Source organism: Falco biarmicus, chromosome 1 (genome assembly GCF_023638135.1).
Source record: "Falco biarmicus isolate bFalBia1 chromosome 1, bFalBia1.pri, whole genome shotgun sequence".
NCBI lineage: Eukaryota > Metazoa > Chordata > Aves > Falconiformes > Falconidae > Falco > Falco biarmicus.
The window spans coordinates 72,516,457-72,541,153 of record NC_079288.1 but is presented as its reverse complement, the minus strand read 5'-3'; the positions used below and the strand labels follow the sequence as shown (position 1 = coordinate 72,541,153).

Genomic DNA, 24,697 nt, shown 5'->3' with positions numbered 1-24,697 from the left:
GACAAAGAAGGCATGGCCCAACCTCCACACTTTTAATGGACATTAAACCTTTTCTGGGTTTCACCCAAATCTATTTGTTCATGCGTGCTGCTGCTTATGAGGGTATTAAATGGCCAGCTGACTCCTTGACCTTCCCTGGTTCTCTCCAAGCAGCATTTGCTATAAGCACGTGTGCATTCAAACACAAATATAAGTACGTTCATTCTGGCTGCTATAACCTCATACAATAGGTTGCTAGCAGACCTACCCTCACATGCCCAAGAAAAACAATACCAAAAAAAGCCGCAAAAGATGTGCAAATTACCTACAGAAGTCATCCAAGTCTTACTGACTACATCATTCAACGCTCACAAGGAACAGCTACACACAGCAGGGAAGAAAAAAAAAAAAGATTACCGCATGACATTTCTCAAGGTATCACGACTCAAGAAATTACATTCCAGCATTCTCTGGGTGGTAATTCTGACAAACAGCACAATCCCACCTTTAAAGTCTTGCTTTGAATACCAGGAAACAGCCCCGCTAGGGAATGGGTAAGAGGAATGCCTTGCACTGTTTTAAGAACACTGGGCCACAGCTCCTATGTAAAAAAGGCCCACTATAGCAAAGGGTTCAGAAATAGGCCAATGAAGAAACCAAAATCAGCCTATAAGGTTGGTGGATGGCCCATTTTGAGATAAGAAAGCATATCTGTATATACACATAAATTTTGTATACATATGTACATAATTGCATGTATCATGTAAATACGCTTCCCACTTTGCCTGCATGCAAAGCAGCCACTCAGAGCATCACCTGTAGGACAACATTAGCAAAACACAATTTAAACAAGCAAGCAAAGTGCGCAGCCAGGCCATTAGGAATTTGTGCTGATGATTTCTGGATGCACATAGAGAGATGGTACATTCATTTTCTGTGCTGGGAACAGCCACCGGATGCAGACCTCTCAAGCCAAGCTGCCTACTGGAGAAAGCATAATGTTGTCTGCTAGCCAAATATTTCCTATCATTACAGGTGTGTCCTTTTTTAAGGTCATTAATGATTAGTACCCATTATTCTTCATCTAATAACTAACACCTTTTCAAAAACAGTTTTAATTTCAGGGACTTTATTTAAAAAAAATAAAAAAAAAAATATCTGTTACACAGGAGACTCATCTGCCTTTACAGTTTTGTCTGGGAGCACTCACATCCAGGACAATGTGATTTCCCATCGCTGCCTTTGCTGAAGCAGGAAGCCACTCTGCTTACCAAAGGACTCGCTCCACTTCATCCTGGCTCACTGGCACAGGATAAAAGCCTTCTGGGAGCCGGAAGGAAAGACAACCACAGCCAAGGTGATGGCCTGCCTGCACCCCAGCCCTGCTGTGCTCTCCAGGGGTTTACCACACTTGGACCTGTCTGGGATGCAATGTAATCCAGATATCAGACATGCTCGGAGACTTGGTCCTGCCCAAAGAGCCTGGAGACTCCACCATCATCATTTCTCCATCTAGTGAAATGATCTCTCTCCATCTAGTGAAATCTCCATCACACAAAATCTTCTTTCTTGCAATCATTCTCACATGCGATTCTCTGTCCTTCATGCCTCTCACTTACCCCCTAACAAGTTCCTATTTGGATGCTTTCCCTGTTATCCTTTTTTTTTTTTTTTTAAGTCCTTCATGAGCGCTTTTCTTATTCTTGGTTGTCTTTTCCAGGTACTCTGTCACCTGCCTGCTTAGTTAAGGTTCCCATACACCATATGGGGACTATATGGATGTTGTTAACCACTCTGGTCTGGGGGATATATCATCAGTGTTAGTCACTCGGACAAAATGTGTGTCCCCAGTGTCCTACAGTGTCCCCAGTTCATGTCTGAGGCTTTGTCATTCTGCAGCCAGATCACACAGAGCAAGCTGAATTCAACTCAGTCACAGTCCCCTGACCCTAATCCCTGCACAGACAACACATACTTTACTTTCTAGGTAAAACACACCTGCTTTTTATATTTTTTTATTCTACATTAAGTTATCTTAATGCAGAATTTTTCAACCAAACAGTAAAAGAAAGCATCAGGACATTTTATGTGCAACTATACAGTCCACATATTTTAACACAAAGAAAAACACTGCCTATAATACCGGCAGTTGAGGGGATTTGTTAAGTTAGAAGTAAGTTGCGCTCACACACAAAAAGAAAAGTTCAACATTAAGGCTGATCAGACCACTAGTGTCATGCTTTGAGCCTCTGGGGTTGCAGCAAGGTCAGGCTGTGTGCCAGAAGGAAGCCTGGCAAGCCATAGAGCTGTGTTGGAGTGCAAAGGTATTACACAATCAGAGCAATCATCACCAGGTAATGGAAATCTTCCCGTAAGGCCTAAAACAAAGAGCGATATTCAGGGTTGCAGTGATGCATTCTGAATCTCATTTACACCAAGATCAGTGAAAAGCATTTTTCAAAGCTGACTGTCAGGTAACAGTAATTCTAAATGACGAGCTGCTTATTTCTTCTTTAGAGATGCCACTTTGCTTTTGTTTTCTGTGGGAAGCTTTTCAAGCACAGCTAGGTTTTCTGTTACAGCATTTCATCACTATTCCACAGTTCCCCCCTCCAGTACCTTGCAGGAATGAACATGATGATGTTGCTGCTGTCCTTCCAAGAACGGATGCAAAACTTGCAAAAAAAAAAAATGGAACCAGAAAACCCAGATAAATGTTGTAATTTCTGTTTGCCAGCTCTCAATTAATTAATGTGATGACCTACAGCTTCTCTCTCCAAACTGATATATCTGCTAAACCAAAGATGTTCGCCAGCTGTTCAGACAGAAAAACAAAAACAAAGCCACCACCTTCTTCACCTTGTTGGTATCCTCCATTAAGTACTGAAACAATTTAAGAGAATGACTTCATTTTATTACTCAAGACACAAATTCCCAGTTTACCCACCTTGCCAGTTTACATCTAAATGATCTAATCCACACTGCCTATTGTTTCACCATTCCGCTGGATCAATAAGCACAGCAGTACCCTCCAAACTGCCAGTAGACCAGGATTTCAAGCCAAGGCTGTTTCTAACTCCTATGGTTACTAGAAAACTCTCAAAAGACAAGTTGAGCATAAGATAAAGCTGGCTTCCAGGGTGCGAGGACAAAAGAGAATTGTAAAGCAAAAGAAACACACTGCACTGATACTTCTCTAACAGATCCTTCCACAGTTGTTCCACCACCAGCAGATACCTTGTATGACTTTCCTTATTGCTGTCCTAAGCAGTCTTCACTCTTTCTATCTTGAAAGCAAAATACCAAAAGAAAATCACAACAATTCTGTACATATCTTATTACTCATTCCTCCCGTCATCAGTTTCCTATTTTTATTTAACCGAAGTGCATTATATCCCCAGTCTGCAATGCAACAGTCACAGCATTAGCTGTTGCGGCTCCTTGGGGACCCAGTGGTAGCCAACGCAGTGCGGGTTGATTTTGTAACTTCAAGGTAGAGATTCTTCTAAAAAAGTTCACCCTATCATTTATTTTTTTATATATATATATACACAGAGATAGATAAAAAATACATACACAGCCCTATATTTATTATATAAATATATGGTTTATATCTAAATATATCAAGCTTTATATAAATTTGTATTTGTGTGTGTGTGTGTGTCTGCTTCTTGACCACTGGACAACCAGCTAAAATACAATTTACAGTTCACAGCAGAGGAACGGCGCTGAAGCAAATGGGTACTTTAACAAAATGTTATTTTCCCTGTGGCAACGGAAGGCTGTAAGACACTAACACAGGCTTCCTCCATGCTTGATTTTGATCTCAGATGCTGTATACAAACTTCAACAGCCCAGACAAGCTGCTTCAAGTATTTTTCAGAGACTGCAAAACCAGGAAGACTTCAGGAATGGACAATTATCAAAGCTATTGTCCAGGAGCTTTGATGCACTGAGGGAAGCACAAACTGTTTACCTCATAGGACTTAACAAGAGGGAAAATAAAGAAAGGTTCGAGTAAATGGTTCAGTGGAAGCAAACTGGGAACTTCTCCTTCTGACACAGTAAGAAGGAAGGCAAAATACAAACTAAACCAAAGAGGGGAAAGTATCAGATTAGAAAAAGTAATTTCAGTTAATATGATCATTAATGATCTTGTCACAAAAGTTAGTGAAATCTGCTGGTGACACAAAATTTGGACTCTGCTGCAAAGAGAAAGACTCACCTAAAGGAAAATTGGGTGCTAAGGAGCATAGTAGAAATGTAACGAAGTAACACAGAGCACAAGGTCATTCACTCAGGGAATCACTAAGAAATTCTGCTGTCAGTGTTTGGCTGTGATGCAAATGTTTGGATGTGATGGAAGAAAAGAGATCCAGCTACACCAGCGAAGTACTGACCTGCTCAGAGCTTCCACGGATCTGCATGCATGGCGGAAGGCAAATACATTGTCTGGTTACAGCCTTTCCCGCAGAGCTAGGAAAACACCGACAACATCGTGTGAGGTAATGCCCAGACCTCATCTGAAACAGCCCAAAGGCATCTGGTCTCTCACACACCAGGGATTAATGGAAAACACAGGAAATTGGATGATAACCAAAGTACCAGATTTCTGTCTTCGACAAGGATATTAACGGTTTGGCTTACAGCTAAACAAAGGCTGACAGAACCAACAAAACTTTAAAGTGTAATGTTGGCACAACAAATGAGTGCATGTAAACCAGTTACTGCTAAATTTAGGCTGGAAATTACAACATACCTAACATCAATGAAAGGTAGTCCAAGAACGGCCTTCCAAAAGGGTATCAAATCATCTAACAAAATCATCTCAAAAATTAAGAATTGTGTAATATGATGGGGGTAAGCACCTGAACAGGAGGTACTTTGATGTGATTTTTTAAAAAATTAAAAAAAAAACCACAAAACACACCATTGACAGTTTTTCTGTGGAATTCGCTTAGAGGTTAATGAGAATCTAAATCACCACCACTGGACAAAAATCCAGCAGAGTTATAAAACGACATGGTTAGTGAATAACAAGAATATCCAGGGTACCAAGTAAAAAAAATAATAATACCCAAACCAAAAAAACTCAACAACAACCAAAAAAAAACCCACCCAAACAATGCCACCAGATAGAAATACCCAACCCCAAAACCCAAACATCTAAGATGTGACCCTTCTAGGTACAGTTACCAAGTGCTGAATGTCTCAATTGACCATAAACCAGACAGCAGCTACAGTTCTAGTTGCATAAGCAGTAATTTCCTTTGCTGCTGAACTGAAGGAAGGACTAGAATCTTATTTATAGGAAGTAAGCAACTAATTTACATTTTTGACAAGAAAACAATTCAGCCCTCTGGGTGGGGTTTTGTTGGTTTGGTTTGGGGTTTTTTTCTGGAAAAATAAATTGAAAGTCATGAGGAACTAACTCATATGGACAACAATGCTGTATTATCCAAATAAGAGTACACAAATTTCTCCTTTGTTTCCACTTTTGGCAGGTTTTATGGCAGTGCCATTTGATACAGAGAACTCTCATATAATACATCTATGGATTAAACAGTTGTTCATCAGCCATACAAAACCCCTCCGCATTTTAGTAAATGAAGAAATGTTGGAAAGAATAATTTCTGCAGTATCACAGGAAAAAAATATTACTTTAAGATCAGGTAATAACAAATTTAAAAGCCAGGAGTTTTGTATGTCTTTCCAGAAGGAAGCTACACAAACTACCTTTATAGCTTTATAACAAAACCTCATGATTAACGTAGCAGCATCATACTGAAATATTTCTGAAAACAGTTCAGTAGCAATTACACTGAGAATTATATTGGTGTTTCTCTCAAAGTACTTGTTTAGCCTCACCTTCCCTCAAAAACAATGGCTATAAGAGACAGCCACACCAGCTAACATAGGATGTGTAGTTTTATTTAACTAGAAGAGTATTTGAGACCCATGCCTAGCATACTGAGACAAAACTCCTGTCAGTCTTTCTACATGTTGAATGATGTACAGATATGACCCACCTTGCATCTGAATCCGGTTTTATATTAGTGTCGGTCACCACAATCACTTGCATAAACAGTAGTTGTGAGACAGGCTCTCATTAGGGCTTTTTGATTCTTTCCTCGAATCTAACGAAGACATGCATTTAGAATAATATAAGCATATTCCTGGGTCCCTCCTTCCCCTTCCATTCACAATCCATACTGTATTGACAACTGCTGCAATATAGTGTAAATTGTTCCCAAACTGACATGCCTTGTGCCGTGTTATCCTGCAATATAACAGTGCAGTGGAAAGGATTCTCAGCATTCAAAAAGAATGATCTATTAACTGAGTCACAAGTCAAGATATGGTTCGTTATCTGCAGTTATCACGTAAGAGTTCCACTTTCTTGATGAAAGAACTTAATTCTTAGGGAAAAAAAGTTTTTTAAATAATTAAATGTCTGTCAGAATAATCAGAATAGTTTCATGTTGTTGCTGATGCTTCCTAATCCTGAGCCATGAATAATCACATTAAATATTGCAATCGTCTATTAAAAAAGCAATTTTATTTAACATTTTCTGAAATATGATTAATTTCTACCTCATGATACCATTTTCGATTTTTTGACAAATAAGATGAGTCTGGGGACAATAAACTACCAGCTCAAGACAAACAACCAGCTAAGATTCAGTTATTTCTTGTCAGGTTTCTCCTCTCCACAACACCCTCCCCCAAGGCAAGAGCTGTGTCCTTGGTTTGCAAGGACAATTGCTATCAGTATAGCAAGAACTTAATTTCTTTTTGAAAGTGTGATATACTAAGGTAGTAAAAAAGGCCGAACCGTGTCCTACACTGCCCAGTACTACATCTTCTGCTGCTGTTACCAGTGGCAAAAGGTGATGATGAAAGATGACAGCACTGGGAGCAGAAGCACAGGCTATTCCATTTACCTGCTGCAATTTGAGAAGTTCCTCCAGGGTTTCCTTCACAACCTATTACTATTATTAACCAAATCAGGCACCAGAGAATTAGCCTGATCTTGTGAATCACATCTTGCACAAACAAGCAGCTAGTCTCTCCAGTCTTAAGCAACCATAAGGTAGCAACAACCTTCTGATAGCCTCTGCTGAGCCACAGAGAGAGATGCAGCACGCTAATGAGGAGCTACCATGGAGGTACTGCAACCGTATTTGCCAAGCAACAAGTACAATACATGATCTCAGCACCAAAACAGGCTGAATTGAGGTCAGTTAGAATGAGACCCATTAAACTGATTTCCTATAGGTTCCTTACAAGGTATCGCACAATTTGTGTCTTTTGGGCCACACTTAGACCTGAAGTTCAGGTTCAACCAACCTCACTGCTTTGTAGCCAACAGTTTTAAATGACTCTTAGTAAGAAACTGTTTAACTGAGGAGGGTTCACCAATGCAGAGGGGTTCACCAATGCAAGTATATCCTGAGGTGAGAGCAACCATGGGTTTTCCACTGGCCTATGAAACAAGTTGTTGATTCTGGTTCAACTCCTAACAGAGAGACACACACACTACAGAAATTACTGTCTCAGCAGAAATACCGCAACAGCCATGAAAATTCTTATTAGCAGCAGAGATCCCACTGGGGTGTGGTGGAAGATGCTGGTATGGTCTGAAGGACAAGCCTGAGCTATTGCTGCATCCACGCAGTTTGTTTCTTGGCATGGACTTCCACCTTCAAAATGTACTCTGTAGACATGTTAAACATGTTAATTCAGTGAAATCTGGAAAATAATTAGTCTATGATACAGCACCTGTGATCTCAGAGACAATGGGGTTAGCACTGATTCCACTGTGAGCATAACACCCATGCCTTGTCTGCAAGGCTTGCTGAAAGACTCTGAAAAGCAGCAATAGCTGCTCAGGCAGTTGAACCCACACCAACTCTGTTACCTCCAAAACCCACAGTTAACACAAAATGAGTAACCTTTCCTTTTAATTTGAAAGTCTAGGATCTGGCAAGCTGTATCCGCCCTGAGCAGCTGGGGTGAGTAGTTTCAACTGCATTAAACAATGACTGAAGCCCTACTCCCCTCAGCTTGGCATCAAAGCAGTCTGCCATGAGAATGCTGATTAAAGATTATCAAGGATGGCCTCACAAAGCTGCCTGCAAGACACCTAGCTAACACCAGGCCAATGGCTGCACCATGCCCTGGCAGAGTGCTTCCTGACAGTGGAACAGAGGCTAGCCAGGCATCATGCAGCAAGGAATTCATCTAAACATGCTTTGACGGACAGGCCTTTGAGAGAACCAGACATGGCTGAAAAAAGGAATAAGATGAATGAGGGTGACTGGTCCTATTAAGGTGAAGGTCCCCAACCCAACAGCTTCTTCCCCAAGGAAGAGACTGGAATCTTATTTAAAGAGAAATTATGAAACTCCTTTACTGATACATAAAATTTCTCTGGACAGCAAGAGCACTTACACACTACTTCAGTAAGAAATATTTCACCACAGTGTAGCTTTATGGAGGGGGGTGCAGGCTGAAAAACCCAAAAAACCTCTGAAATTTTTCAGGATGGGAAGTCCTTTGTAAATAAGGAACTCTCTGGGAAAAACAACATGCAGCACAACAGATCATTTTCTAAATCATTGCCTCAGCTAGGTAGCAGCATTTATCTCCTCTCTACATTTTAACCAACCAGCTAAAGAGGAAACTCACAGGCTAAAAGTCTGCAGCTGTGCACCCCACAAGTAAAGCAAGAACTTGAGGCATGCACAAGATCTGCATAGTGGCTACGAGGCTGGCATACATCTGAAAGCTCTACCAGCTCATCTCCACCAGTTAGGACTGTCTAAAATAACACCCTTAACAGGATCACAGCAAAAGCCCAGAAAAGCGCTGGCTGCATGTCAGGAAGGTGGAACAGCAATCCTGATGGGGAAACTTCCTGCCTCTGGCAGCAAACAGTGCAGTTCCTCCCCAGGGCTCTGCTAGTGCAGCACAGGCAAACCTACAGGCATGCTTAGCCCAAACCTTCCAGCTAACAGCACTTTCTTTGTGGGTACACAACACCAGACTTCTCACGTATCTTATTTCCAAAGATGAGAAGCCCCCTGGCTTGCCAGGTACTGGGAAGTATGTCCCCAGCTTGTAAGGTCACATGAGAAGGAAGGGAAAGCCACAGCAGCAGATGCTGCTGGGGAGCGTGCCACCAGATGATCCCCCCACATAGATGGCCTCAGCTGGTGCCACAAAGCAGCTGCTGCTGTGCGCCTCCCTCCCACTCCAAGACCCACACAGAACCATTTCAACACACTGCAGGAGACTGCACTTCTGCACAGACCACTGAAACCCAACACGGGTGTCCTCATTAACAGACAGTATTACTGACACCACAATGGAACAGCACTACCATCAAACACCTCTGCTGCATACTGCCTTTTCTCACGAGGTGGCAGAGTAAGTTGTAGCAGTTTGTTGTACAAACACAGCTAATCTGCAAGAATGGATAAACCAAGAACTTCTCCTGCTGGAGTACAGAAGAGCTGCAGCAACTTTGTTAACAAACATCATGATAAAAAAATAATATAAATGCTGCATAGAAATATGGGTACCTCCAGCCTCTATGCTGGGAGAAATCCAAGACCTCAGTGTTTGCGATGTGGGCCAAAAGAAGTGCAGAAAGAAGCACCCCCCAGCCCATAGGATCCCCAGACATGGAGCAGGTTACTTACTCTCCCCAGCTCGTTGGTGGAAAGCCTGTACCAGAGCACCAAGTCCTGGAGTCCTGGGCGCCAGCACCCCCTCAGGTCGCTACAGAAATCAGGCAAGCTGCAAAACAAAAACAAGTCATGTATTACAGCTTTCATTTATGAAGAGTCAAGGAGGGATTGATGAACACCACTGAGCTCACAAAGGTGCAGGTTGCAGGCTACCAGAAGAAACCTACACAGCTACCCTCTGTGGCAGTGGGAGCCAGCAAGCCGGCAGGAGTCTGGGAATCAGATGAGCACAACTGACTAACCCAAAAAGGCACCTTCCATTTAAATCCTTAAAAACCATCTGCATTCAACAACACACACACAGAAGAAGTACAAGCAGAACAGAGGATCCCTATATTACAGAGCAGGGATCTTCCCACAGCAGGTAGGTGCTGCAAGCTGCTGTTAGACTATGACAGCTTGGGCATGTAAGAGACGCTGCAAAGCATGCTTTAAATTCTCTCTCTGCACTGCATTACAGACCTGTGGTTTTCCCCATGCATTAACACTGAATATCATGAAGAAAATTAACTTAGATGATAGAGATGAGCCCCAGGTTAGAAAAAAGCAGGAAAAAGTCCCCACTAAACAGCAAATTCATAACCTAGTTTAGAAAATAAAGTGAAAAATCATCCTTTCAATTATGCTTGTGTTCTGTAGATATCAAATATATAATTTATTTTTTGTAAAGTCTGTATGCTGCATCACAGTCATTCCCTAACTGTTCAACCCCTTCATAAATGATTACATTAATGCTATGGGGTTTGGTACTGAAAAATGTATCGGGATTGTTGCCACACAGTGACAGAATCAAGGTTATCTCCCCATCAGAACATACTCCATCAATGGCAGCAGATCTGTCAGTCAACTATGTTCTAGGATTGAAGATATTAGTCAACTTTATATTTGTTCTCCCATCTGGAGAAAATAAATATGGAAAACTGAAGATACAAAGCTCATCTGCTGCAGAGTTTAAGAGTATTTTTTTCTTTCTTAAAGCTAAAGCCCAAGTAAATCAAGTCAAACTATACTCCGTTTTAAAAGAGAGATTTATTTTTTCCTGTCCTTATTCTAACAGAAATCCAAGAACTATAAATCCTAGAAAGTACTAAGAACAGATCATTCAAGTGAGCTAAAAATGTTCTTGTTAAAAAACATATTTGTAATTTGGAAACTTGAAAATAGACGTTTTTATATGCCAGATGAAAAATATTTTTAAATCTAAAGCTTTTTGAAGAAATCAAGAAAATATACTCATTTTCATTTCAATAATGAAACTTTACTTTTAAAAAAACCTCTTCAAGAGGGCAGGAGGAAAAGAGAACAATGCTCATTAATATTCTAGCCCAACTAGCACACACATTTTGGGCTTTTGTATCAGATGATCAGATTTCAGCATTCAAAGAGACAGAAAAGAAAAAAAGAGGAAGAGAGAGAAAACACACTTTGTGTTAACACCTTCATACCAGTAAAGCCAAAAAACTAGAGATCTCCTTCTGTCTGAGATTCACAGGTTTTATATAAACGAAACTTTCTGGGTTAAATGTTAAGACCCCAAACTTCTCCACAGACTGGGCATACATGCTAGCTTTTTCCAAATAACTTAAGGGGTTTCTTCCCAAGATAAACACAGATGCATCTGTGCTGGCACAGCCATTTTTATAATTAACCCTCTTCAACCTACATATGAAACCTAATTTGTTCTAAACCATGTCCAGTGTAACTGCAACAGATACCGTAATTAATTCAATTAAAAAAATAGACAGCAGCTCAAAAAGTATTTTATGTCTGAAACAGGACAATTTTTCAATCCAAACTAAAATGCGATCAGCTGCCAGTTCTGGGATCAGGGGAAAGGCCAAAACACAAAATAGAGGTCTCAAAGGTAAGAATGACCAAACTCTCCAACAAAACAGCAGATAGAAAACTGAAAAACAAAGTTTCAACAAGAGACATCTGACCTCTGATCTAAAGGGATGTTAACACTGATGACAAATGCCTAAAACTGTGCTACTGCACACCCAACATTTTCTATTTCCCAGATGAGAATCTCTCCCCACCCTGTCTTCCCTTCCTTTGTATCCTGCTGAACATGTCCACCTCCCCACCCACATTTTTACTATGTTGCCTGCCTTGAAAATTGGCAGACTTGAAAACGACTCAGATTTGAAGAGAGGAATTTTTTTTCTTTCTATTTATAAAAATATTACAAAGAAAAGCTCAGCCAGCCAACACTGCAGCAAGCTCAATCTCCCAGATCTATGCAATCTAGAATAATTCATTTAGGACTTCATTAAAAGCAGTAAAATGGAAGGCAGATAGCATGCAGGCACTGATACCCTTCTTAGAAAATGAATTACCAAATGTTTAACGCCCACAGATGACAAAGTAGGAACATACTGTTACAATTAATGAAATAAACTGGCTGGGTGAGGTTATACTAGGTGCAAGTTTGAAAAATTAAATAGTCCCTATTCCCATCTTTTGCAAAGACAGGGCAATAAATACTTAAAGTAGGCTTGACATTCCTAGGTACTTGGATTTTCATGGGACACAGACCTGAGATCCAGTCCTCAGCTAGCCTCAGAAACAAATGAACTGACAGATGCCAGCGTGCAACCTGATCTTGGGCGCATCACAGAATTACCGTTAGAAATAACAAAAATCACCCTGCTGAGATGCTAGAACAAAAGCTTCTGTCATTTCTCAAAACAGAGACAAACATCTACCTGACAGACTCCCTACAGACTTGGAATGTCCAAACTCAGACCAAAGTTACTTTCTTGAGGTTTTGCACGAATTTACCAAGCTAGGAATCACTGCAGCTTTTTTCCTTCTGCTCTGCTGCAGCCTGTGCTTGTGCCTGGTGGCTTCCTGCCAAGAGCTAAGGAGGTTTGCAGGTTTGATTGCTCTCCCTTCCAAACTCCTTGCTCTTGGTAAGGAACTTCAAGGTTTAAGTTAAATATGAAAGAGGCAGGTTTCCAATTGCCAAATTTCAACTGGAGTCATTCAGCACCAAAATAGGTTTTATACTTCAGTAACATTTTTCATCAAGCACACACCATATAAATAGTGTGTTCCTCAGCAATAACATTGCATTTCTGTTCTTGCCTTTAAATCAGTAAAAAACTGCACCAGTGAGGTTCTCAGGTGCTTCTGCTGACTTAAACAGAGCTACTGTGATTTAAATCCACTTAATCTAAAAACTGACACCAAAAAATAAAAAATATTCCCCAACTCTTCCCCCTTGCCCACGGGGCAAGTGCTTCTTGGATGGTCCCAGAAGACAGCAGACAGCCTGGGCTTTGGGGTGGCGCGTCCCTCCAAGGAGAGCAAGATAGTCTTCTACTTCTTCACACCAAAAGCTTGTTTTGTAGGAAAATAAACCCAACTATTTGCTTCAAGGAATACAAATATAAGGATTACATCACGCTGAAGCCCTCCTCCTGTACCCTTTATAGTAATGGCTATATATTGCTAACAGCCTGCAAGCCTGCCTGTGTTGGGCAGGGTAGAAGGGTATAAAATCAGTAACACGAAAGTCGGCAGGGAACTGGTGGCTCTGAGAAAAGTAACTAGAGATTTCCAAATTATTGTGCTTTTAAAATGGAAGCACAGTTATGAACTCATGCATGAGGTTGAAGATATTACATATGTACAGTATTCATCATAAAGAGATGAGTGAACTGGTATCAGTATGAAACTGGCTACAATTTTCATACTGCAGTTTTCTCTAAGCACACACAGACACGTCCGCATGCTGCATTTACATTATCAGACTGAGGACTCTGCCTTAAATTGCTTTTTAAGCAGGAATCACAGGATCTCACATACTCCTCCATTAAAATTTCTACCTCTCCCTCCAATTTAAAAATGGAAGAAAGTAGTAGTCTAGCATAACATCGATAATTAATAAGTACAGCATGGTCATCTATTTTAGGGACAAATTTTTCTCTTTCCTTCAAGAAAGAACACTACCAATTTCTAACTCCACTCCATCAGACAGCCTCCTGGTGAGCCTCATACAAGCACCCTGAGAACCCAGGCTGCTGCGGCTGGTTTCCGAAAGGAGGAGAAAAGGAGAAGCTGAGTTTTGTTCTGAGGTTTCTAGGGGCACGACTCTGGAAATAGTTTAAAAGAAAAAACAAACCAACAAATTATGATATTCTTACAACATAATGACAGGTAAAAGACTCATTAAAAACAGGGTGGAGAAGGCTGCTCTCCTGCCTCAAGAATCCTCTGATGTTTCTAGCATCTACCTTTCTGTGTCTGCATCTTACTTTCTTTGACAGCAGTTTTTGCCAAACACACAGAAGAAAGCATCTTACACATTAATTCACTTACCGCCCTAGCAGGCCAACAGAAAAATAGCATCACTTACTTAGATGGCATTTTGCCTTCCCAAAATCTTGAAGCACAAAATTTTGAAGGGAAGAAGTATTTCTTTCACAATTAGTGGCTAAAACACTGAAATGCATGTTTTATGAACTCCGAGAAGTCCAAAAAACTGATGAGATTTGGTTATGTATTATTTAAAGGAGGGGTCCCACTCTTCCCCTTCCAGGTTAAAAAGCATATTCTGGATACCCTTACGGAAAGGACAGAAGATTGGTTGGGCCCTCCTGGGCCAACAAGGAATGTGGACAGGGGGCTTCTGCCTCCCCACAACATGCACTGATCAAGGGATCACTACAAAAGACACTGTGAGGAGAGAAAGTCTTCATATTTATGAGTGATACCCAAGTCTGCCCCCTTCATTTCAGTGATTCTTTTTATTAGAAATGTCCAATGTGGATATTGGAAGGTGGGGTTTGTTTTTCCTTTTAAAGTTTTGCACAGAAAGGGCTGGGCAGGGGAGGAGTGGGGTAGGGAGAAGAGGTAAGAAAATTTCCTGTCACGCCAGTCTGGACCAAATCTGTATTTTCATTTTAGCAAATCCTCACCACCATCGCCCTCAAATTATCAGCACAGGCCTCCATGTCACCAGTGACTGCTCCCAAACACCACAGGGTGTTTGTTACACTGGTCCCCTGGCTGCTTTTCTCAAGTCTTACTGCTTGCTGAGTATTGCTGCACAGACACCAAAGCAGAAGAAAAGCACTGGTTGACGCTGAAGCAGAATTCATGTTCAGCCTCAGAGAGGCTAACATCTCCCACTGCTCAGCACCAGCTCCCGCTCACCTGGTCCTGTCAGATTGTGCACCCCAAAAAACCCATTTTGATTGTGTTGTCCTTCTATAGTTACACGTAAATCATAATATCCTACCAGTAAAAAATCTTACGGAAATACCCTACCCTTAGAGCCTGTGGACTTGGCACATCCACTGCTGAGTATTTTCAGCTTCCTAAGGTCACCAGTCACAAGTGGGGCCACCAGCCCTGTTCAATACCCTTATCAACCATCTGGACAAGGGGATCAAGCGCACCCTCAGTCGGTCTGCAGAGGACACCAAGCTGAAGGGGGGAACATTCATCTCCTTCAGGGTAGGAAGGGTCTGCTCCACACGGGGAGCTGGACAGGCTGGATCCATGGGCCAAGGCCAGCGTATGAGGCTCAACAAGGCCCCGTGCCGGCTCCTGCACTTGGGCCACAACAACCCCCGTAACGCTACGGGCTTGGGGCAGAGCGGCTGGAAAGCTGCCTGGAGGGAAAGGACCTGGGGGTGCTGGTTGACGGCTGGCTGAGCGTGAGCCGGCAGTGTGCCCAGGGGGCCAAGGCGGCCAACAGCATCCTGGCTTGTATCCAAAACACTGTGCCCAGCACGACCTGGGCAGTGACTGTCCTCCTGTACTCACCACTGGCGAGGCCCCACCTCAAATCCTGCGTTCAGCTTTGGGCCCCTCGCTGCAAGAGGGTCACAGAGGTGCTGCAGCGTGTCCAGAGACGGGCAACAAAGCTGGTGAAGGGGCTGGAGCACAAGTCTGATGAGGAGCAGCTGAGGGAACTGGGGGTGTTGAGGAGGAGGATCAGGGGGTTCTTCCTGCTCTCTACAACTCCCTGAAAGGGGGCTATCGCGAGGTGGGGGTCAGTCTCTTCCCCCAGGTAACAAGTGACAGGACAAGTGGAAACGGCCTCAAGTTGAGCCAGGGGAGGTTTACATTGGATATTCGGAAAAATTTCTTCACCGGAAGGGTGGTCAAGCATTGGAACAGGCTGCCCAGGGAGATGTTGGAATCACCAGCCCTGCGGGTATTTAAATATCAAGTAGATGCGGTGCTTAGGGACATGGTTTAGTGATGGACTTGGCAGTCCTGGGTTAACAGTTAGACTTGATGATCTCAAAGGTCTTTTCCAAACTAAATGATTCTATGATGATTCTAAGGTGAATCAGCAAGCCAGGTCAAGGAGCTGTTCCAGTAAGACACATGCTGTTCTGGTGCTAGGTCTCAGCAGACATACATCCAATGTGCAAAAGCCAATGGAAGTGAGTACAGAAACATCCTGAACACAGCTCCCACGCTCCAGGGCAGGCGGTCTGCAGTGCATGAAGCATCACTCAAGCAGTGCAACTAAGCCTTGTGTTCCTTTTTTCTGTCCCTAAGTCTACCCCTTCTCTCCAGCTTTCAGCATCACTGCTATCATGACTTGCAGCATGAACCTGACAAGTAGCTGCTATTAGCAAATTGAGCAGACACTTGGGCTGAGGCTGACTGTTTCTGGGTTATTATGCCAAAAGTGCAGCACAATTGACATATAGGGGTACATATCGCTCAACAGCAACTCTTTAAGTACAGTCCAAATAACACTGCAGCATGTTTTCCCCCAGTGGATGGCAATCAAGCTGTACCTTGTGTTTGCTCATCCCTCCTGACCCAAGCTTTAGAGCTCACAAAAGCCCAATGCACAATTTGCTGCTAGCACTTCAGCAGCAAAACACAAGTGTGCTTTGAAAACACTCAACCAGCTGAGTTAAAAAGAATTAAAAAAAAAAAAAATTAAAAGCAGAAATAAACAAACTTGAATCAGTATTTGAGAACAAAGCAGCCTGGAATTTCTCTCCAAAAAATCTTATTCTTAGCACGATGGGGTGCAACTTAGCTAGCTGAATAATTTTCCAAACAAATGTTAATAAAACTTATTTTCACACAGGCATCACATTTTAAGGAAGGAATTGATAGCCTGGCAATTCATACTGATACATGTGACAGAGACCAACCATGAGGGTTTGAAGCAACTAAAGATGTTCCTCCACAAGCTGTCGGAGTAAAAAACATCTCCAGATGATTCGACTTCTTAGCAGACATACCATACTTGAGACCAGGTTTTATCTGTCACTTAGAGAAAGACCTGTGGGTGATGAGTATTCAGGTCACACACACCTTTTATGCAGCAACCCACAGCACAACTATTCATGTGATAAACACCCACGTCACAGCAGAAGCCCATGGCAATGAATAATGCAGGAGATCCAGTCACTTTACCACATATCATACCCATGGGATATGGAGGCAGCTTCAGTCATCCTTCCCCCTCCAGGGCGCAAAGCATGCTCTTTAGTTATTCTCTCTCCATCTCCTGTTCTGCACATACATTAACAGGTCAAACCCAGCAAAACAGGACGAGTCGCGACAGAAGAAACAGGGACACAAACAGAAATGCAATAGACCTTCTCACAAGATTATGTTAAAGTATTACATCATTCTGTTCAACTCAAGTGCTCCACAAAACAGAGCCCGTTTTCCCAACAAGGTAGTCCTTTGTCCACACTTCCCAAGAGATGTACTTGCCCACCATTAAGACAGTAATTTCACAAAACATAAGCTAAACCAGGACCAATTAAAATGGAGTCACACTCAGCCTTAGCTTGTAACCGCGCCTGAATGAAAGCAGGTTATTAGAATTGTACTGCAAAACTCAAGTATAATCTGAATTTGCGTGTCAGATCCTTTTTTTTTTACAAAGCATTATTACCTGTGCCCGAAGTACAAACTCTCCCAGTAAATGACTTCAGTTACTCATCCCTATTCTGAACACTGTTATCACTGCACAATTCTCTGCAACCCCTCCTGATTTTCTCCTGTACTTTCCAGCTTATGTTGCACACAACAGGGTGCTTCGTCTTAAGAGCATCCCTGATACCCACCATGCTAGGGCAAGGCACACAGTTTACCACATCATGTGACAAGGCACTCCAGCCATGCCAACTTGGCTTCTCTAGCACTCTCTGCCTTTCAGCATCCTGCTTAGCTAACCCCTCCGCCAGCACTGCTGACACAGCTGTCGCATTAGCCTGAGCATCCACTCACACTGCAGATTTACTATGCCATTAGAAGGGTGTCTTTGTCGCATATCTGTGTTGTTTCATACTGTTTCTTTTACATTATTTTCATATATACAAGGAAATCTATAAAGGAAAAAACTGTCCAGGAGGAGACCAAGTTGCATTCATTAAATCTCAGGCAGACCCTCGAACTGCACACTTAAAACGAGTGCACTGAAAAAAAAAAAACTGAATGAAAGGCTCAAGTCTCTCTCCAGTTTTATTCATGGTCAATTTTAATGATGCTCTTACAGGACCCCATAATTTTGGCTTCAAAGCCAGATAAAAGACAATGAAGAACCTTTAACTTAGGCAGTGTGTACTAACAGAAATCATACTTATTCTGCACATCAGGATGACATACTCAAAAATTTTTGCTCAACAGGTGCTTAGCTGTAAAAAGTAATCATCTCCTCCACCTTACAAGCCTCTGTCACTCTGGTTGGGGGAGGAGGAGGGGGGGAAAAGTTAAAAAAAAAAAATATTACAGCACTTCTCCCCCCTCCCCCCCCAAAAAAAGATCTTATGCAAGCCTATGAAAAGTTTGGAATAGATCATTACATACATGCTTAGAAGAATTAAGGCAGAATCACCATCAAAAGTAACTATTAGACCCGTCCCATCTCAATCACCTCAAATATACCTGTTTAGGGGTTTGTTCGGGTTTTTTCTGGGGTTTATTTTTTTTGGTTTTGTTTGGGTTTTTTTTTTTGCAGGGAGGGGTGGTGATGGTGGTGCTGTTTTGTTGGTTTTCATTGTTTTTTTTTTTTTTTTAAAACAAAACAGGGTCAGCAAGTACTTGGAATATTTCTTGCTCAGAATAGCCAGTGGTTAATTAAAAAAAATAAATCCTTATTTAGTTTATTCCTTTCTTAACCATCTTTGCTGGCTAGCTGACTCACTATCTAGGGTTGATCTCTTAAGGAAGTAAAACAGATGAGAAATAGAGCAGCTGTGGTCTCACAATTCTTACCAAGAGAAAGATATGTACATTTTATTTTTTTTTTTTTTACTTAAGACTGCACTTCTAGTGCTATACAGTAGTTTCTCAGTTTCCTGCTTCTGATATGGAGATCTATTATTGGTGCAATAACCTCACAAAAAGAATGAGATTAATTTTCTGATCTTCTTCAAAAAACGAGCATACACCTTCCTACTGTGTCATAAAAATCTGCTGTGAAGCTAAAACCTCTTACCTAATCCATATACTTTTAGTTTCGTTTTGCTTTCTTGAAACCACCTTGAGTCCACTGGTAGAAGAGATCTTGCTGTTTCTCCTGAGAAAATGATGATTAACTATTCTAGCTACAACTAGAAAAAATTTGCTTTCCACTGAAGAGAAATTAGGAAGATAGAAAGTACAAAATCACGAGCTACGAGCTAAGGTCATGAAGAAAACCACTTAAAGAGCAAACTCCAAGGATGGCTGTCACATGACAAGAAATTTGGTACTTATATGCCAGAGATGCTACTCCTGTATCACATATTTGCTCCTGCATGGACCAATGACCTCTCACTGTTCTTAGTATGACCTCTAACTTCAGCACAGGGTTGACTACATCATTGCCTCAAGTTATACAAAGCTTTCCTTAACCATTCTACAGCCTTCAAAAGTTTATTCTCCTAAACTTAGCCATATTCTATCCCGCAACACACAAGCATATTCTTAATATTGATTTGAAAAACCCTTTCCAACAAACTGCAGACAAAACATCACATCCAAAGAACTACATGCTGTAGGACTCCACTCAGCATTTCTACTTCGTAAAAAATAATAATAAAAAATTCTCAGTAATAACTTCTGCTCAAGTATGATTACACAGCCAAGAAATAAAACATGTCTCAAGTCTGATGGGGCAATTGCTCATAAAACAAAACCCAAGATTTTTATTATATTTATTAAAAGATATAAATTGTTTGATTGGGAAGCTTTTTCAAAAGACAATCGCTTTAAAAGTGTTCTATTTAACAAAGTAATAATAGCCTGTAGATTCATCAATAGCTATATTGCTATGCTCAAAATATGCTCATTTAGGCTCTTCCCAAGTTCTCCATTCATAAGGTTTTAAGATGTAGATTTTTATTAGCAAATGCTGTGCTTTGTTGTTTTTTTTTTTAATAACTTCATACATGTACACAAGAGAGGCAGCTATGTCTGTATTAAATCAAAAAGTTTCTTAATTTAATCTTGAATTGGAAGGAAATTTTCCTACAGGACATCACACATAATTACACTGCCAAATGGCTACATTTACACTTCAATACAAAAAAGTCAAACTACAGAAATTAGTACGTTGCTGCAATACTGCAGTCAGCAGTAATATACCCAGTACATTGCTACTATTTTCACTGAAATACCATCTTAGAACAGACCTGACAGCAGCTGTTAGCAGATGCTCTAAAAGGAGGCAACAAAATTTACCTTAAAAAAAACACCATTTAACATCAAAATTAACGTTCTCTCACCTTAGCTCACTTATACCCTTGCCATTTCTGGGTATGAATTAAAACTTCCTGCCATCTCCTTGCTTTAACTAAGGCCTTGATTCCAGAGAATTAGATTAAATGATTTTCCCCCAGTACGCTGAATTTTTTCCAACTCATGCAGAACCGTCCTTGCCAGTAAGAAACCAAGGGGCATCATACATCACCACAGCAAGAGGGATCTCATCGCTCAACACTACACTCCCAAATGGAATTTACCATAGAATGAGACATCACCCCCCACCACAAACAAGAAAAAGATTGCCCTGAATCCTGGATAGGCGTTGCAGTGCTTTGTCCCAGCGCCCCTGAACTCTCAACACACCCACTTATGCTGTACCAAGAATGCCAGCTATGTTTAGCATTTTGCTTGGAGGTACTGCAGGAATCTAGAGTCAGCAGTAGCCACAGGCAGTCAGATTTACTCAAAACAGTTAAGTTAATCAATACAGCAAAAAAAAAAGTAACCTCTTCAACAGAGACAGTGGGGCTTGATGGCTTCTTAAATGAGTGCTAATAATGACTAGAAACTCGAGAGTGATGCTGGCTTGGACAGGAAAGTTCTGGAGCTGTCTGTGTATTGATCCACTCTGGCTAAACTGTGACAAAAGATGCAAAGTATTATGAAATTAAAAATTAAAAAGAAGGCGGTCTACAACAAGAAGCAAAGCATGTAATAGAACAAATTGAACTAAGTACTGATGGAGAAGTCTTGAGGAAGCCTCCAGTAAATCAATGGGATTTTAGCCACTAATTTCACTGAACCTAGACTGAGGTGTATGCCACAACTGAAAAATAAAATTCAAAACTCTTTGGGAGTTTACAAATATTCTTCCTCACATACACCACCTCCAAGAGGTCTTGGAGTACAAGTGCTGAGTTAGCACTCTAGGAACAAAATCACTGACCAGTCACACCTCAGTCAAACACAGACAGCCGAAGTGGGACCACCTGAAAGTCACAACATTAAAACTCTCTACCAGACTCTTCAAAACACAAATTATGCCAGAAGTTGCTAGAAGGCAGTATGACAAGTGAACATGCGCAACCTCAGCTGAAGTCCACAGAAGCCAAGAAGAGCAATTCCCATCATTTCCAGTTTACCTGCCCAGGAAGCTGACTGCTCAGAGCTACTGGGGGAGAACTAGTAGCTCCAAGACTCCTTTAGAAATGTAAGGATGAGTGTCTGTGTGTACATACATACATATAGCTATGCATGTAGTTAGACACAGTATACATTTTAGATGCCTGCAAGGCCAGCCAATTCAGAGTCTTCATTTAAAATCAACTTATTCCCACAGTCAAAAGCAACAGTGAAATTTAGTATTGCTATTAAGCACAGTATAAACTTGAAATATGCATAAACAAGAGCTGGAACTGTCTTTAACTTTATGCAGGCAGAACTTAAATGGAATACAAAGTCCTGGACTCAATAGGTTAAACTGAGTACGAACAGGCAGTGTTCACCTCAGCTTACGGAATCATTTCATGTACCTTTAGCTGCAAAAAGTAAAAGTCAAAGTTGCTGTTCCCCAGCCAGCAGAGTGAAACGCTTCATGCAATGGTACAGTTTTACATCTACACTGATTTAAGCCAACTGTCCCTTTCAGCAGCAGCTGGCCTTTAGACTGGCTTAGCTGCCTCATCACAGTGACACTGTCACAAGGATGCATCTTCTTTGAGGGGTTAGTTTTCAGCTGGGTTCTCAAACTGACCAGCTTGGACAGGGGGCCACAACGGTGCCAAGGAGGAGGAAAAGGCACGTTGTAATAGCTTGAAGAAGATGGACGGACACCCTTTAACAGCTGCTGTCAGCAACAGCTTTTAAAACATTAATTTTGGAGCAGTGATACAAAAAAGCGATACGAAACCATGCCCATCTTCCACCATGACTTTAAACTTAATTGAAAGATGTCACATCCAGCACATGCGACAGGTCAGGAGCACTGCCAGCACTAATGACTCAGATGATACACAACCTCACCAGTGTTTTCAACTCCTATACTGTCCACTCTGTTTTCAGTGTCATTTAAAAATAGAAGGGGGGTGGGGGGTGGGGAGAAGAAATCTCACTGGGGTCATACCTGAAGCTTACAGAAATCCACACATGATTTCATATAAATTTCAGACAGGAGCCTGATCCAATTTCAGCACAGACGAATACGTCCTCCTTCACCTCTGAAGGTCCAGAAGGAGGATGAAGTAGCTGACACAGGGACAGCCCTTCTCACTCCTTGCCATCTGAGAAAGAAGGGAAAGGTGAGCCCATCATCAGTCAAGCAAAAGCACCCCTGAAGGACCTAGAACTATCCGGTGCACACTGCCCACAGCAACAAGCATTTTTAAAGAGATGCCTTTTATCGGAAACATGAGCCAGGCTGGTTGATATGCAGAAGCCCTGGAAGCTTCAGCAGATGCAGGAGGCAGCATGCAACAAGCAGGGATGGGGTCTAACTTAAGAGAAACATCACAAAGTCCCTATACACTGGATACCTGGTCAGTGAAACATTTACCTGACAAAGAGATGCTAGTGCTCCTTCAAGTCAAACAGTTTGCAATAGTCGTAATGGTATCAGAGTAAAAATAAAGCTTGAGAAAGCACCAACACTATAGTTGAAAGGCAGGTGATGTTTAGAAAATGTAACAGAAACCAGGGAATGTTCTGCATCCCTTCCCAAGGGAGGGAGACAGCCCACAGGCAAAGGTACTTTCAGGCACAGTAATTTAAGCATGGTCTTAAATCAAGGAAGAATGCTTTGGTGTGAGGGGAAAACTTTGTTCATAGCAGTGATTAGCAGACAGAACCTGTTCCCAGTGAAATCAGTGGGGCTAGGATTCTGCACCCCATTTCCATAATTAACGGTTTTTAATATTCCTTTTCAATTACATATAAATTTGGCCGGATCTTTAACAAATCTTTAGAGAAATCAATGCATTAAATAAAAAACTATTTTAAAAATCACCATACACCTTCCATATGATATGCCAAGACAGATGCGTGTTTAAAAACCTGACTTGAGAGGACATCTTAAAATTCTCAGTGTGTGCATGCCAGTTGTGATCTGCCACCTGATCTTCTGGGGTATTTATTACTGATGATCTTTCCAATTAATCCTGTCTCTGTCTGTACTTCTAACAAGCAGCTTGTGAACTCACCTAAAGATAGTCTGCTAAAAGAAATAAAAAATCAAATCTTATTTCTAGTTACCAAAAATATTCCATAATTAGCATAGCATTGGCATACTGCTCTATGTTTAAACCTTAACACAGAGGATTATTAAAAAACCTAGTTACTGCCATTTAGCAAGTATTCCTAAGACACAGGCTTTGCTCCATCTTTTTGTGAGCTTATTGTGTCAAACCAGCAGAAAATATGTATCTTTGAAAGCTCACCATACTCAATGAAATACTGCTCTAGAAGATAAAGTCTCAGTTTGGGATACCTGTATGCAAAATGTACACCGCAGAGGTTGCTGATTGACAGCAGACCATGAGATTACAAACGACATCCTTCTTTGTTGGTCATCGTACAGGCACACAAAGATTTAAGATTTAAATTTAAGGCAATCCTAATGTGGCTGGTACAGTCAGCAAAACCAGAGCCTTTCAAACATAACAGCATAGGGTAGCTAAGTTGTGGCAACAGCAAGTTACCTATTGCACTGCATTAGCTCAAAATTGGGTAGTCCACCTTGCAGCTAACAAATACTGGACACACAACCCAAAGAGGCATTTCAGAGGGTTGACTGACCAAAAAGCAACAGCAGCTTCTCTTGCCACTTCTGTATAAGAAACCAGTGATAAGGAAGAGGAGAATAATTAAAAACCCACAAGCACCTTTTTCACAAGAAGGCTTTCAAAAAATGCTGTAAAGCCAAAAAATCCATCACTGGGCTAATTCTGTGGATCCTGACAATGAGGAAAGGAAGTGACTGTGCTTTGTATAAGTCAAGCAAAGATTTCTGTTATGATAGCTTAAATAAAACAGACCTTAAGAGAGGAAATAATTGTTACCCAAGTCATCTGGCATGTTTCTACTGTCTCAGGTGCAACAGACATCAAACCCTCCCAGACCGGGGACAGCATTTCCTTGCCACTTCCCTCTCAGTAAAGAACACTTTAAAGCAATTTCAATTCTGCACTTATGTTCTGATGGCTTTTTTGTAATTGCTTATGCTTCTCAAAGAAAGAGAGGCTGTCAAAGTAAAGGGGGTGGGGGGGGAAGACCTCAAGCCA

The 24,697-nt window shown here is 41.4% G+C and overlaps 1 protein-coding gene across 11 annotated transcripts in view; it reads right to left on the bottom strand.

The window, feature by feature from the left end:
• Positions 1-24,697, bottom strand: part of APBB2 (amyloid beta precursor protein binding family B member 2) — a 189,868-nt gene that overhangs the window by 117,329 nt on the left and 47,842 nt on the right. For 10 of the 11 annotated variants that reach the window (XM_056342934.1, XM_056342972.1, XM_056343000.1 and 7 more), the window contains exon 2: positions 9,687-9,783. The gene's annotated coding sequence lies outside the window, so the exon portion shown is untranslated. Of the gene's footprint in view, positions 1-9,686; positions 9,784-22,545; positions 22,655-24,697 lie in introns of those variants that run through there. The other variant, XM_056342943.1, reaches the window with a different exon arrangement.